Source organism: Pseudophryne corroboree, chromosome 6, assembly GCF_028390025.1.
Source record: "Pseudophryne corroboree isolate aPseCor3 chromosome 6, aPseCor3.hap2, whole genome shotgun sequence".
NCBI classification, from domain to species: domain Eukaryota; kingdom Metazoa; phylum Chordata; class Amphibia; order Anura; family Myobatrachidae; genus Pseudophryne; species Pseudophryne corroboree.
Window position 1 is genome coordinate 118,195,050 of NC_086449.1, and position 13,480 is coordinate 118,208,529.

The window sequence follows — 13,480 nt, forward strand, 5'->3', positions numbered from 1 at the left end:
GTCCAATTTGAAAAAGATCCATTAACCACAACGCGCTGCTCCCTATTATCTATCCAATTTTTGATAGAAGTGCATATTGTGCTTCCTAGCCCTATTTCTTGTAGCTTGTAGATAAGTCTCATGTGCGGTACAGTGTTGAAAGCTTTCGCAAAGTCTAAAAAGATTACATCCACCTCTTTACCCTGATCTAAGTTTGCACTTACTGTTTCATAAAAGCCAAGTAAGTTGGTTTGACAGGATCTGTCCTTCACAAATCCATGTTGATTCCTTTTAATTACCTTATTGACTTCAAGGAACTTCTGAATACTATCTCTTAGAATACCTTCCAATACTTTCCCCACTATAGATGTAAGACTAACTGGTCTATAATTACCTGGTTCAGCTTTACTTCCCTTTTTGAATATAGGCACTACTTCCACTATACGCCAGCCTTTGGGAACCATACCTGATATTACTGAATCCTTAAAGATCAAAAATAGCGGTTTTGCAAGTTTAGAGTGAAGCTCCATTAGAACCCTTGGGTGAATTCCATCAGGACCCGGTGACTTATTAATCTTTAAATGTTTTAATCGGTCACAGACTACCTCCTCGCTTAAATAAGTACCTATCAGTGGGATATTCTCATTATTGAGATTATTTGTTAGTCCCTGAATTGGGTCCTCTCTAGTAAATACTGTTGAAAAAAACTCATTTAGTGTGTCTGCTATGTCATTATCATTTTTGCTTAAGACTCACAACTTGTCTTTTAAAGGGCCTATACTCTCCTTCTTTAATCTCTTGCTATTAATGTATTTAAATAATTTTTGGGGATTCGCTTTGCTTTCCTTTGCTGTTAGTTTTTCAGTTTCTACTTTAGCCGCTCTTATTTCCTTTTTGCATATTTTGTTACAGTCCTTATAGTGCTGAAAAGACTCCGCTTCCCCGTCAGATTTGTATTTTTTAAATGCTCACCTTTTCTTGCCCATAAGTTCCTTCATCTTTTTGTTAAGCCACATCGGTTTATGACTTTTATTCCTTTTTTTGCTGCTTGTAGGAATAAATTTGAGAGTATTTTTAGCTAGCAGGAATTTTAGTACATCCCATTTCTCTGTAGTATTTTTTCCTAAAAACAAACCGTCCCATTCAATGGGGGTCATTCCGAGTTGTTCGCTCGGTAAATTTCATTGCATCGCAGCGATTTTACGCTTAGTGCGCATGCGCAATGTTCGCACTGCGACTGCGCCAAGTTAATTTGCTATGAAGTTAGGTATTTTACTCACGGCTTTTTCTTCGTTCAGGCGATCGTAATGTGATTGACAGGAAGTGGGTGTTTCTGGGCGGAAACAGGCCGTTTTATGGGCGTGTGGGGAAAAACGCTACCGTTTCTGGGAAAAACGCGGGAGTGGCTGGAGAAATGGAGGAGTGTCTGGGCGAACGCTGGGTGTGTTTGTGACGTCAAACCAGGAACGACAAGCTCTGAACTGATCGCAGATGCCGAGTAAGTCTGGAGCTACTCAGAAACTGCACATAGATGTCTTTTCGCAATATTGCGAATCTTTCGTTCGCAATTTTACTATGCTAAGATTCACTCCCAGTAGGCGTAGGCTTAGCGTGTGCAAAGCTGCTAAAAACGGCTTGCGAGCGAACAACTCGGAATGACCCTCAATATCCCTTAAAGATTCCCTCATCTTTTCAAAGTTGGCTTTGCTAAAGTTTAGAGTCCTAGTCGAGCCAGTATAGGACTGTTTATGAAAACTGATATTGAATGTGACCATATCGTGGTAGCTGTTTCCTATGGGTTCCCCTACTATAATACCTGATACCAAATCCCCATTGTTTGTTAATACCAGGTCTAAGATTGCATTGTACCTGGTAGGTTCCTCAATTAGTTGAACTAAGTAGTTATCATTAAGTGTGTTTAAAAACATATTGCCCCTAGCAGTATCACATGAATCGTTTTTCCAGTTTATCTCTGGATAGTTAAAATCTCCCATCACTGCTATGTCTCCTACTCCTGCTGCTCTTTCAATTTGCTTCAGTAACAATTCCTCATCAGATACATTAATACCAGGCGGCCTATAGCATATACCCAATACCAACTTTTTAATTCCTTTATCCCCGCATGCAATTTCTACCCATAACGTCTCCAGTATCATTCCCAAGAAGGAGAGCCTCTGCGTCGGTTCCAGGTGAGATTTTGGTAAGTTCAGAATCCCCCCGTGATCCAGGAGTAGTTTGGTTGAAAAGCCAACGCTGTCCAACAACCGTTCCCTGGATGGTGCCTTTATCAGAAGATCGTCCAGGTACAGAATTATGTTCAATCCCTGTTGGCGGAGTTTAAACATCATCTCTGCCATCACTTTGGTGAACACTCTCGGTGCTGTGGAGAGATCTAATGGCAGGGCCTGGAACTGGTAGTGGCAGTCCTGCAGTGCAAACCATAGATAAGCCTGATGAGGCGGCCAGATCAGAATATGAAGGTCCGCATCCTTGATATCCAGAGAGACACTAGGAATTCCCCTCCTCCAGACCTGAGATCACCGCTCTCAGAGACTATGGGGGTCATTCTGAACCCATCGCACGCTGCAGTTTATCGCAGCGGTGTGATCGGGCCAGAACTGCGCATGCGCCGGCGCCACAGTGCGCTGGCGCATGCCCGACGGCCGTAGCTGCGCTACGATTGCTTCTGCCTGATTGACAGGCAGAGGTGGTCACTGGGCGGGGGGGTGCGGAACGGCAGCGTTTGGCCGCCATTTTGTGGATGCGGTCCGACCAATGCAGGCGTGGCAGGACCGTGCGGGGGCGGACTACAGTGGCTGCGTGATGTCACACACAGCGGCTGCGTGCCGGTGAGCGTCGATTAGCTCCCGGCTAGCACTCTAAAGCTGCGCTGGCCGGGAGCTACTCCTAAAGTGCAAAAGCAACGCCGCTGTGCGATGCTTTTGCACTTCTGCGGGGGGGCCGGCACTGACATGCGGGGCGGGATAGCCCTGTGCTGGGCGTACCCCCACCCCCCCATTGTCTATGGACATGATCGTAGCCCTGCAAAATTTTGCAGGGCTACGATCAACTCGGAATGACCCCCAATATCTTGAATTTTAACACTCGTAAGTACAGGTTCAACGATTACAGATTCAAAATCGGTCTTACCGAACCGTCTGGCTTTGGTACTACAAACAAGTTGGAATAATGGGCCTAATTCAGAGTTGATCGCAGCAGCAAATTTGTTAGCAGTTGGGCAAAGCCATGTGCACTGCAGGCAGATGTAACATGTGCAGAGAGAGTTAGATTTGGGTGGGGTGTGTTCAAACTGAAATCTAAATTGCAGTGTAAAAATAACGCAGCCAGTATTTACCCTGCACAGAAACAATATAACCCACCCAAATCTAACTGTCTCTGCAAATGTTATATCTGCCACACCTGCAGTACACATGGTTTTGCCCAACTGCTAACAAATTTGCTATGACAGGAGTACCGGGCATAGACACAGAGAATGCCTGGCAGAAGATCATGGTCCAGCAGCCAAAAATGTAGAGACAGCACTGGCATTTCGAATTTGGTGCTCACAGAACGGCTGCCATTGTGGCCATTCCTGATTGGAATTGCAGGTTCATGAGCTCTGATTGGCGTGCAGCCTGCGGTGAACTCGATATGATGCCGGCGGCAGCTGTCTTTCCATGGCTGGCTGCTGTCCATGATTGGCAACTAAGCAGCTTTGTGTTCTAGCCAGAAGGGGGTACTTGGAAGAAGCGGATGCAGCAGTGATAGCCGCCTCCCTGTTGGCAGAGTGTTACGGTGGTTTGATAGTGATGTTAATCCACATAATTGATAGTTAACCAGAACACTGGTTTATTAACATACAAAGACAACACTTAAGATGTTCTTCAGAAGCAGTAACTTACTCATATACTGTATATAACAGGCTGGTACAGTGAAAGCGCAGTACTTATGCGGCTGTTGTAAGGTAGTGACTCTGACAGTATGGGATGGAAGGCTGCACATTCGTGCAGACTGAATACCGTTGGAACACACACCGCCCACTGTTCTCCATCCCGCTCAAGCAGTGCGACACATGCTACAGGAGGAACCATCGCTCTCTCCTCTGCAGGAGGAACTGTCTCTCCACTCCAGGAGAACCTGTCTCTCTGGGCCTAATTCAGACCTGGTCGCTAGGGTGTGTTATTTGCATCCTTGCAATCAGGTAGTTGCCGCCTACAAGGGAGGGGGTAGTCGCTGTGCGATCGCATGTGCAGAGAGCAAACAAAAGTTTGTGCAGTCTCTGCACGGCTCAGGACTTACTCAGCTGCGATGAGCCATCCCGGAGCTGACGTCAGGAACCCTCTCTTCAAACGCCTGGACACGCCTGCTTCCCACAAATGGCCTCCTCCTGTCAATATTCTTGCGATCGCCGGTGTGATCGCTTTTGTCGTCCATCCCGTCGCAGTCCGGCGCTCCCCGACGCTGGTGGGGCCTCACGCCTGCGCATTGCGGCGCAGGTCAGACCCGATCGCTGCTGTGTGAAAACGATTAGCATAAGCAGTGAGGATTTATTTACAGAGTGAGTGACAGGTAGTGAGGGTCTATTGGAGGTAATGGGGTGACTACAAAAAAAAAACAAGCGTGTTGCGAGCATTTTCTGGGCGTGTCCCAGCCAGCGACTGCAATCTGTTTTGCATTTGTACTGGTCCTGGCATCTTAGTTGAGGCAGACGTTCTGAGCAACAATAAGTTCAGTGTTGCAAAGTGATTGCAGTAGAGATGGCATTTGCATCCGACTCTGAATCAGGCCCTATGGAACCTATGTTCTAAGGCATGGAGAGAGATAAAGTGGGGAGAGAGATTAAGTACTAGCCAATCAGCTCCTAACTGTCACGTTATAGACTTTTTTTTGCAAAATGATAGGTGCTAATTGCTTGGTTGCTACTTTATCTCTCTCCACTTTATCTATTTCCAAGGTTTAATACATAGACCCCTATATCTCTGAATCATATGAATAGTTTCTATATGAAGCTAGCTGTTGTTTCTGTTAGCCATACTGACTCCTTTAAATTAACCTTTGAGAGGGTGGAGATCAGTGATGTCACTGTAAGCTCCTGCACTGACTCAAAGCGTTCCAGCCCCCTGCTTGCAGCTTTATAAAGAACAACGTTTTCTGCAATTCTTCACATTTCTGAGGCACAGAGGTAAGTGACATCTCTCTGGTTACAGGAGCTACATCGCTGATTCCTGAGTGCTGCTGCCCAGATCCAAACTTACCTGGTTTCACCCAATCATTGGTTTAATTGTCCAGGTAATTAATACAAGTATTTGATGAGTAAAGTTAGTTACCAGTCTGTACACAATCTGTGGTGTATATAACTTTATTTCTCAATGGAAAATTATTTTTGTCTGGTCTTTGTTCATGGGAAATATCATTTATAATTACAGTTGCCATATAACATTGTCAATATATCTTAGCTATGCTGTAAGGTCTTTTTCTGGTCTGTATGGCAGTTTCTAGGACATGGTGTCCGCTGTATATATCTCATATACAATATATATCTCATTTATACAGTAGGTCTCTGGTCTGTATATCAGTATATACAGTACTGTAGGGCACAGTCTTCAGTTTATATGCCTTATCTCTTATATCATAGGCTGCTTCCCTGGTCTGTATCTCAGTATATAGGACGCAGTCTCCTGTGTATATATTTCGTTTGTACCATACACCATTTCTCTGGACGGGATCCCGGGGGTCGATATACCAACTCCGGAATCCCAAAGGACGCCATAAGCCCGGTGTCTAAATCCCAACGTAGGTCGGGATCCTGGTGTCAAAATACTGACAGCCATAATCCCGATCGTTCTTCCAGCGGACACGCTCGCATCTTGCTGCGGGGGGATGGAGGTTAGGTTTAGTCATTAGAAGGGGTGTTAGGGTTAGGATGCAGGCATCTCGTCCATGGTGATATCATACTGAATCCCTCTGGTCTGTATCTCAGTATATGTCTCCAGTGTATATGTCACATTTATACAATAGGAAGTTTCTCTGGTCTGTATCTCAGTATATAGGATGCAGCCCCCAGTGTATACTGTATGTCTCATTTATAATATAGGCTGTTTTTCTGGTCTGTATCTCAGTATATAGGACACAGTATCCAGTGTATACAGTATATTTCATTTGTATCATAGGCTATTTCTCTGGTTTGTATCTCAGTATATAGGATGCAGCCCCCAGTGTATACTGTATGTCTCATTTATAATATAGGCTGTTTTTCTGGTCTGTATCTCAGTATATAGGACACAGTATCCAGTGTATACAGTATATCTAATTTGTATCATAGGCTATTTCTCGGGTTTGTATCTCAGTATATAGGATGCAGCCTCCAGTGTATATGTCTCATTTGTACCATAGGTTATTTCTCTGGTCTGTATCTCAGTATATAGGATGCAGCCTCCAGTGTATATGTCTCATTTATAATATAGGCTGTTTCTCTGGTCTTTATCTCTCCGTATATAGGATGCAGTCTCCAGTGTATATACAGTATCTCATTTATACTGTACAGAAAGTTGTTCTGTAAAACAATGTAGACAATCTTATGATTCCCTTTGTAACCATTTGCACAGTTGCAAAGACAGTATTTAAAAACAGTTTCCAGGGACACATTGCTGCTGAATCTGTGGCTGTATCACACAGTACTATTAGCAGAGGACCTTGTAGCACCGAACTGTCATTATGACAAATCTACACAGGATTTAATAGAAACATGAATTATAAACATCTCTCCTTTCAACAAGTCTAGGAAATGGGACTGTCCTAAAAATCAGGGTCAGTTGTCAAATCTAATCTACATGTGTTTTGTTTTAGTTTTGTATTATTGGTGATATCTGCCAGTCCTGTTTTTGCGACAAGTTGTGATATATTTTGTACCTGCCTTAGACACTATTTATCTCTATCCATTTTATGGAGTATAAACAATATTTCCTGTATGTCCTATTGTGAGAATTCTATTACTTCCCCTGTCGTGTAGGAGAAAGTATGCCTGTGTCCTTAAGCATTCACCCTATTTTATACAGGTTGAGTATCCCATATCCAAATATTCCGAAATACGGACTTTTTTGAGTGAGAGTGAAATAGTGAAACCTTTGTTTTTTGATGGCTCAATGTATACAAACTTTGTTTAATACACAAAGTTATAAAAAATATTGTATTAAATGACCTTCAGGCTGTGTGTATATGGTGTATGTGAAACATAAATGAATTGTGTGACTGTACACACACTTTGTTTAATGCACAAAGTTATAAAAAATATTGGCTAAAATTACTTTCAGGCTGTGTGTATAAGGTGTATATGTAACATAAATGCATTCTGTGCTCAGATTTAGGTCCCATCACCATGATATCTCATTATGATATGCAATTATTCCAAAATATGGAAAAATCCGATATCCAAAATACCTCTGGTCCCAAGCATTTTGGATAAGGGATACTCAACCTGTATATCTGTTTTGCCTGCTTATTCTCTCAGTGGACAGGATGCATCAAGTATCCACCCCCTGATCGCCTGCATAGCGGCATTTAATAACACCATATGCTTGAACAACTGCAAGTAAAATCACAAAGGCTGGCTCTACCGATAAGAGCTGTCCTTTGTGATATAAAGACTTCTGGGTTTATGATTCGGGAGTCCTTCTGTGCATGCACCGCTGTTGGCCATCATATGCCCGAACCACGAGAAACACTGGGAGCAGGGGCGTAGCTATGCCAGACGGGGCCCCTTAGCATACTTCCATGCCACAGTCCCCCCACCCCACCCCCCGTGGATTACTCCAAAGAACCCCTTCCCCGCAGCACTCACCACTGGGGCTACACTGCCGCCTCATTCGCTCTCCTGGCCGGGCCGGCCCGGCTCCGCCTCGTGTCTCCTCACAGACGCTGGGAGGAGGCGTGCCCGTGGTCCAGGAATGTCCCTGCAGGCTCAGCCACGCCTCCTCCCAGCATTAGTTAGTACTCAGGAGAGGCAGAGCTGGTGAGCAGGTGTGGCTGCAGTGCAGCAGCATACCTAAAGGTAAAAGATGCCAGCGCCGGGGCTCACTCAGCAACTAGGTGCAGGGGAAGGCTCAGGCCCCAGAGACAACTTGGGCCCTATAGCAGTCGCATCCCCCGCACCTATGGTAGCTACGCCCATGACTGGGAGGGATCCTATTGGTTCCTCTCAGGGAACATTGCAAATAGAAGCCCATAGGAATCTATTAGGCATTGGCATTTATAGGTGGTGTTGCCTATTGGAAACAAGCTCCAAAAAAGTTTCTCTTTCTGGAGCTTGGTGCATATAGGGAATGCGGTCAAAACTCCTAAAGCGGCTTTTTTTTTAGGTTTGACCCCATTTTTTAAATTGATGCATCCCCCGTGTCTCCTTTAGAGTAAGGGGCAAATATATCTAAAAAGTCAAAACCATATTGCCCTACTGGTGAAACGTTTTAAAATGTGACAGATTTAGAGGTTGATTTCTGTGCTTCGTGCAAATGCAGGCTGTAATTCCATGCAAAAATTCCAATTACATCACAACAAGGATCATCCATGTACAGTGCCTTGCTAAATTCACCCCCCTTTGCATTTTACACGTTTTGTTGCCTCACAACCTGGAATTAAAATGGATTGTTTGAAGGTTTGCATCATTTCATTCACAGACCATGGCTACAACTTTGCTTCATCTTCAAACAATAAATAGGACAAAATAACAGAAAACTTCAGCGTGCATAACTATTCACCCCTAAGTTCGGTATTTGTAGAGCCATCTTTTGCGGCAATTACAACTGCAAGCCGCTTTGGATAAGTCTCTATGAGCTTGCCACATCTTGCCAGTGGGATTTTTGCCCATTCCTGCTTAAGCTCCTTCATGTTTGAACAGCAATCTTCTAGCCTGACCACAGATTCTCAATTGGATTGAGATCTGGGCTTTGACTAGGCCATTCCAACACATTTAAATGTTTCCCCTTAAACCACTTGAGTGTTGCTTTAGCAGTATGCTTCGGGTCATTCTCATGCTGGAAGGTGAACCTCCATCCCAGTCTCAAATCACAGGCAGACTGAAACAGGTTTTGCTCAAGAATATCCCTGTATTTAGCACCATCCATCTTTCCCTGGACTCAAAAGTTTACCAGTCCCTGCTGCTGAAAAACATTCCCACAGCATGATGCTGCCACCACCATGTTTCACTGCGGGGATGGTGTTCTTGGGGTGATGGTATGTGTTGGGTTTGCGCCAGACATAGCATTTTCTTTGGTGGCTGAAAAGTTAAATTTTAGTCTCATCTGACCAGAGCACCTTGCTCCATACATTTGGGGAGTCATCCACATGCCTTTTGGCAAACTTAAAACATGCCTTCTTATTTTTAACATTGAGTAATGGCTTTTTTTCTGGCCACTCTTCCATAAAGTCCAGCTCTATGGAGTCTACGGCTTATTGTGGTCACATGCGCAGATACGCCAGTCTCTGCTGTGGAACTCTGCAGCTCCTTCAGGGTTACCTTTGGTCTCTGTGCTGCCTCTCTGATTAATGCCCTCTTTGCCCGGTCTGTGAGTTTTGGTGGCCGGCCCTCTCTTGACATGTTTGTTGTGGTACCATGTTCTTTCCATTTGAAGATGATGGATTTGATGGTGCCCCGGGGGATCATGAAAGATTTTGATATTTTTTTATAACCCAATCCTGATTTCTACTTCTCAACAACTTTGTGCCTGATTTGTTTGGAGAGCTCCTTGGTCTTCATGGTGTGATGCCTCTTGCTTAGTGGTGTTGCAGCCTCTGCGGCCTTTCAGAAAATCTGTGTTTATACTGACAGATCATGTGACACTTAGGGCCAGTACTCACTGGCAGATGTGGGGAGAGATGTTTGCTGAGCGAACACATCTCTCCCCCCGCTCAGCACAGCGCATTGTGTGCTGAGCATGCAGGGGGTGCGGGGGGGGGGGGCGCTCATTTCAGCGGGTGAAGTGAGCGACCAGCTAGATCGGCCAATCTAGCACCAGCGATAGCGATAGCGATGCGCGGGGCTGCACATCGCTATCGCTGTGAGGGGCACACACAGAGAGATCACTGCTTAAAATCTAAGCAATCTAGTCAGATTGCTTAGATTTTAAGCAGCGATCGCTCCGTGAGTACCCCCCTTTAGATTGCACGCAGGTGGACTTCATTTCACTAATTATGTGACTTCTGAAGGTAATTGGTTGCACCAGAACTTTTAAGGGGCTTCATAGCAAAGGGGGTGAATACATATGCACAAGCCAATTTTCAGATTTTTATTTATAAAAATTATTTTTTATATAAAATTTTCTCATTTCACTTCACCAACTTAGACAACACATAAAATTCAGATACAAAAAAAAATAATTACAGATTGTAATGTAACAAAATAGGTAAAAAGTCAAGGGGGGGGTGAATACTTTAGCAAGGCACTGTAAATGGAGCCCCATGTGTTCATTTGTATTGATGGTGAGGCCTGTTCCTGGCAGAGCAGTCTGTGTGTATGTGAGGGAGTTGTGTGAGGCAGACTATGATAACCCTTGTGGGAGGATGAGATAACCCTTATCAGCTGTGGTAGAGCATCACACATTATCCTCACTGTAAACAGCGTAGTACGGTAACTCACAGGGTGAGCGACAGCCGGCTGCAGGGAAGAGGTAAGTGACTTAGCAGAGGACATCTTCAATACAGAGAAGATCAACATGATGTATTATACCTCCATTTATGGAAGTAATATGTTCATACTAAATTCTCTCTATGCTTACAATATAGGAGGGAATTCAGACGGGTTCAGTATGGTATGCCAGCGGTCGGGCTCCTGGTGACCAGCATACCGGCGCCGGGAGCCCGACCGCCGGCTTACCGACAGTGTGGCGAGCGCAAATGAGCCCCTTGCGGGCTCGCTGCGCTCGCCACGCTACGGGCACCACGCTATTTTATTCTCCCTCCATGGGGGTCGTGGACCCCCACGAGGAAGAATAAGTGTCGGTATGCCGGCTGTCGGGATTCTGGCGCCGGTATGCTGTGCGCCGGGATCCCGTCAGTCGGCATACTGAAGACCACCCATTGAGACCGCAGTCTGAATAACTATGCGCATGTGCAGCCAGTGAGATGCTATCAACATCAGGCAGAGGCGGGGGCGGGAGGGGGCGTGCCAACAGCGTTAGAATGGCGTTAGCGGGGTGCAGTCCGGACAGCGGAGGCATGTCTGGACCATTAGGGGGACAGGTCATGACGGCTGTGTGATGTCACACGCAGCCGCTGCGACCCAGGACGCGACAGGTAGCTCCCTGGAAGAGCGCAGGAGCTGCGCAGGTAGGGAGCTACTCGCCAGGTACAAAAGCGCTTTTTTACCGGTGTGGTGGAGGGGGGGCAGGGACAGACGTGCGGGGCGTCCCCCCGCATGTCAGAGTAACTGATTGTAGATGTGATGATCTTAGATATATCTAAAGATATATATATATATATATATATATATATATATATATATACACACACACACAGAGAAAAAACCACAGCACTCACCACACCAGAAGCGGGGCACAGCCATGCACTTACCACTCACAGGGTGGGGTGCATGTAACACAGCACTCTCCACCACAAAAGCGGGGTACACAGCTGTACTTACCACTCACAGGGCGGGGTGCATGTAGCCCATGACCACATCGCTCTAATAAATACAAACAAAGAACCCAGCACTCACCAAAGTAAACTCAGTGTAGGACCTGCATGAAGGTGGGGTACCTTGAAAATCGGTATGCAGGCTTACGTGCATTGGCCAATCCACCAACTAAACCCCCATCATTTATTTATTTATTGAATTGTTGAGGATAAGTGAGTTTACTTTGGTGAGTGCTGGGTTCTTTGTTTGTATATATATATATATATATACTTATTATTTATTAACAGTTTCTTATATAGCGAAACATATTCCGTTGCGCTTTACAATTAGAACAACAGCAGTAGAACAAAACTGGGTAAAAACAGACAGACATAGAGGTAGGAAGGCCCTGCTCGCAAGCTTACAATCTATAGGGAAATAGGCATTGATACACAAGGATAGATGCTACCTATTGCATAATGGTCCACCAGATTGCTAGGTTCTTAATGGGTTGTATGATATGATCACTCAGCAATGTTGTCAAAGGGTCAGGAGTGTGTGAGAGTAAAGAAAGACAAGGTATGTGAGGTTATGTGTACTGTACAGAGTGGATGTAATTAGATAGGGAAGCACTGAAGGTTATGTGGGTGGGTCTGGAATTTGATAGGCTTGTCTGAAGAGGTGAGTTTTCAGGGAACGTTTAAAGGTTTGGAGACTAGAGGTGAGTCTTATTGTGCGTGGGAGGGCATTCCACAGAGTGGGTGAAGCCCGAATAAAGGGGTCATTCCGAGTTGATCGCTCGCTAGCAACTTTTTTCAGCACAGTGATCATCTCAACCGCGGCTAAACTGCGCATGCAAATGCACCGCAATGCAGACACGTCGTACGAGTACAAAGCAGTTCGTTGCTGAGTGATGGATTTAACGAAGAATCCATTCGCACAGCCGAACGCACGATGATTGACAGGAAGAGGGCGTTTATGGGTGTCAACTGACCGTTTTCAGGGAGTGGCTGGAAAAATGCAGGCGTGTCCAAGCGTTTGCAGGGCGGGTGTCTGACGTCAAATCCAGACCAGCCACGCTGAAATGATCGCAAGGGCTGAGTAAGTCTAGAGCTACTTAGAAACTGCACAAAATGTTTTCGGCCTGCTCGGCAGCACATACGTTTGCACACTTGCAAAGCGAAAATACACGACTATTTGATCGCAAGCCAGCAAAAAGTTGCTAGCGAGTGATCAACTCGGAATGACCCCCAAAAGTCCTGTAATTTTGAGTGTGAACAAGTAATGCATGTGGATGAGAGACACGGATCTCGGGGGTCATTCCGAGTTGATCGCACGCTGCAGATTTTCGCAGCGCAGCGATCAGGTTACTACTGCGCATGCATATGCACCGCAATGCGCACGCGCGTTGTATGGGTACAAACAGCATCGATGCTGTGCAAGGCTTCTAGCGACGAATCAATTTGCACAGCCGATCGCAAGGAGATTGACAAGAAGAGGGCATTTATGGGTGTCAACTGCCCTTTTTCTGGGAGAGCGAAAATACACTCCCCTAGAGACGGCGACAATCTGATCGCAGCGCTGCAAAAAGTAGCTAGCGAGTGATCAACTCGGAATGAGGGCCCTTGTGCAGAGCGGAGAGGTCTGGTAGGGAGATATTTTGAAATGAGTAAAGAGATGTATGTTGGTGCAGTTTGGTTAATAGCCTTGTATGTAAGTAAAAGTATTTTATATTTAATACGGTAGAATATAGGTAACCAATGGAGGGACTGACAGATTTTATATATATATATATATATATATATATATATATATATATATATATATATACACACACACATACACGCAAAAATACACACGCTCATACAATGCAAGTGGCTTTGAACCAAAAATATATAA

General features: G+C 45.1%; 1 protein-coding gene across 4 annotated transcripts in view; it reads left to right on the plus strand.

Annotated features, from left to right (window-relative positions):
- The first annotated feature begins 5,160 nt into the window (after positions 1 to 5,160).
- The window catches only part of PLAT (plasminogen activator, tissue type), a 50,711-nt gene continuing 42,391 nt past the window's right edge, over positions 5,161 to 13,480 (plus strand). For 2 of the 4 annotated variants that reach the window (XM_063931746.1, XM_063931748.1), the window contains exon 1: positions 5,161 to 5,268. The gene's annotated coding sequence lies outside the window, so the exon portion shown is untranslated. Of the gene's footprint in view, positions 5,269 to 10,611; positions 10,638 to 13,480 lie in introns of those variants that run through there. The other 2 variants (XM_063931749.1, XM_063931747.1) reach the window with 2 other exon arrangements.